Source organism: Phocoena phocoena, chromosome X (genome assembly GCF_963924675.1).
Source record: "Phocoena phocoena chromosome X, mPhoPho1.1, whole genome shotgun sequence".
NCBI classification, from domain to species: domain Eukaryota; kingdom Metazoa; phylum Chordata; class Mammalia; order Artiodactyla; family Phocoenidae; genus Phocoena; species Phocoena phocoena.
In genome coordinates this window covers 77787258-77790058 of record NC_089240.1, presented here as the reverse complement: position 1 = coordinate 77790058, position 2801 = coordinate 77787258, and the positions used below count along the sequence as shown (strand labels likewise).

The 2801-nt window shown below is 41.1% G+C and overlaps 1 non-coding gene across 1 annotated transcript; it reads right to left on the bottom strand.

Annotated features, from left to right (window-relative positions):
* Window positions 1-1180: 1180 nt before the first annotated feature.
* Window positions 1181-1284, bottom strand: LOC136143125 (U6 spliceosomal RNA). Its single transcript, XR_010657834.1, has one exon. It is a non-coding gene; the product is annotated as a U6 spliceosomal RNA (small nuclear RNA).
* Window positions 1285-2801: the final 1517 nt, after the last annotated feature.

Here is a 2801-nt window from a genome sequence, read left to right as displayed (position 1 = left end):
ATAAATAGTGCTGCAATGAACATTAGGGTGCATGTATCTTTTTGAATTATGGTTTTCTCTGGGTATATTCCCAGTAGTGGGATTGCAGGATCATATGGTAGTTCTATCTTTACTTCTTTAAGGAACCTCCATACACTTCTCCATAATGGTTTTACCAATTTACATTCCTACCAACAGTGCAGGAGGGTTCCTTTTTCTCCACACCCTCTCCAGCATTTATTGTTTGTAGATTTTTTGATGATGGCCATTCTGACTGGTGTGAGGTGATACGTCATTGTAGTTTTGATTTATATTTCTCTAATAATTAGTGATTTTGAGCATATTTTCATGTCCTTTTTGGCATCTATAGGTCTTCTTTGAAGAAATGTCTATTTAGATCTTCTGCCCATATTTTGACTGTTTTTTTTTTTTTTTTTTAATATTAAGCTGCATGAGCTGTTTGTATATTTTAGGGATTAATCCCTTGTTGGTCACTTCATTAGCAATTTTTTTTTCCCATTCTGTGGATTGCCTTTTTGTTTTCTTTATGGTTTCCTTTGCTGTGCAGAAGCTTTTAAGTTTAATTAGGTCCCATTTCTTTATTTTTGTTTTTATTTTCATTACCCTAAAAGGTGGATAAAAAAAGATCCTGCTAAGATTTATGTCAGAGAGTGTTCTGCCTACCTTTTACTCTAAGAGTTTTATATATCTGGCCTTACATTTAGGTCTTTAATCCATTTTCAGTTTATTTTTTTGTATGGTTTTAGAGCATGTTCTAATTTCATTCTTTTACATGTAGCTGTCCAGTTTTCCCAACACCACTTATTGAAGAGACTTTTTGTCCATTGTATATTCTTGCTTACTTTGTCATAGATTAGGTGACCATAGGGGCTTGGGTTTATCTGTGGACTTTCTATCCTGTTCTTTGACCTACATTTCTGTTTTTGTGCCACTACCATTCTGTTTTGATTACTCTAGCTTTGTAGTATAGTCTGATGTCAGGGAGCCTGATTCCTCCAGCTCCAATTTTCTTTCTCAAGATTGCTTTGGCTCTTCCGGTCTTTTGTGTTTCCATACAAATTATAAAATTTTCTGTTCTAATTCTGTGAAAAATACCATTGGTAATTTGTCAGGGATTGCATTGAATCTGTAGGTTGATTTGAGGAGTATAGTCATTTTGACAATATTGATTCTTCCAATCAAAAATATGGATACTTCACAAATTTGCATGTCATCCTTGTGCAGTGGTCATGCTAATCTTCTCTCTGTTTTTCCAGATTTAGTATATGTGCTGCTGCAGTGAACATCCTATGCTGGTCTTGAGGTGGTGTCCTTGTGTGGGAGTATCCCTATGCAGTCTGTCTGTGCACAGTGGCTTTGGTGGAAGAGCTGGATCTGAAATCAACATGGGTCACATCTTCCCCCAATGTGTGCTGCCAGTTATCACCTTGGTGAGAGACGAGGCTGTTAATGGAGGGGCTAGAATTACAGCCATGTTTGGCCTGGGGTTGCTCTTCTGCTCAGTGGCCAACACCATTTTATTGGTGGAGGGGTCGGGTTCCATGTTGCTGGAGCATAGCCCTGAGCTTTTGGACCATGCTGACTCTGTTCCCTCTAAATGTGTTCTCTCCACCTCCCAGCACTCTCACCCTCACCCCAGAGGGGAGCAGTGCTGGAATAAGAAGGTTTGGTAGAGGTGATTGGCATGGGTTGGACATGGGTTATGGTGGTCCTGGAACCTGAGCCCCAGTCTACTCCCAAAGCAAGCACCAGAAATCGTTGCCCCTGCCATGTTCATATGTCTTTCTGAGTCCAAGCCACCTGCTTTCCTCACAACTGTGCACAACTCTCAGCCATTGCATCCTTCACCTTATTGTGGAGCTGTGCCATGGAGCAAGAGGGGACAGAGCTGGCACTCAACTCAAGCTGGGGCACACACCAGGGCAGTTGGGGGAAACCAGCCACGGTCCTGGGCAGTTTCAATCTCCTTCCTCCCCCTTATTTTGGGAGTATGCAAATGTGTGCATATCCTTCATGCATGGTGTCTAAGTTTCTTACAGCCCTGCTCTCTCAGTTCCACTGGTTTTCAAACCAACAAAGGAGAGTTGTCCTCTCAGTGTTCAACTGGGGCAGCTCCCAGGGCTGGGGCACCCAATAGGTGGCTCAAACTTCTTACTCCCCAGGGAGGATCTCCAAGCCCAGTAATCACCCTCCTCTTCTGTGTCTCCTCCAAGGGGTACAGGTCCAAATTTGATCACTTCTCTTCCTTTCTTTCCCAGCTCCGTGTAAATCTTTCTTACAGCCTTTGTTGTACAAGAGTCTTTCTCCCAGTCTCCAGTTTATTTTCAGTGAGAATTACTTCACATGTAGATGTATTTTTGATGTTTTCATTGAGAGGAGGTGAGTTCCGTGTCCTCCTACTCTACTATCTTGACCTCTCAAGACTTTAGATTTTAATGGTGATGATGAGATTTTGGAGAATTTCAAGTAGAGGACTAACATTATCTGAACTAGTTGTTTAAAGAATCATCTGCCTAATGTTTAGAGAACCAATCGAATGGGGAAAAGTAAAAAGAGGAAGATCAGTCAGGCAACTATTGTAGATGTCCAGGAGGAAAATCATGATAGCTTGAATATGGTGATAGTGATGGAAAATGTTAGAAAGGATAAGATCCTATATATATTTTGAAGGTAGAGCCATCTGGATTTGAGGATGGACTGGATATGGATTATGAGAAAAAGAGAGAAGATCAAAGTTTTTGCCCTAAGCAACTGATGAATGGTAGTGTTACATATTGACATGAGGAAGACTGAGAGGAGCA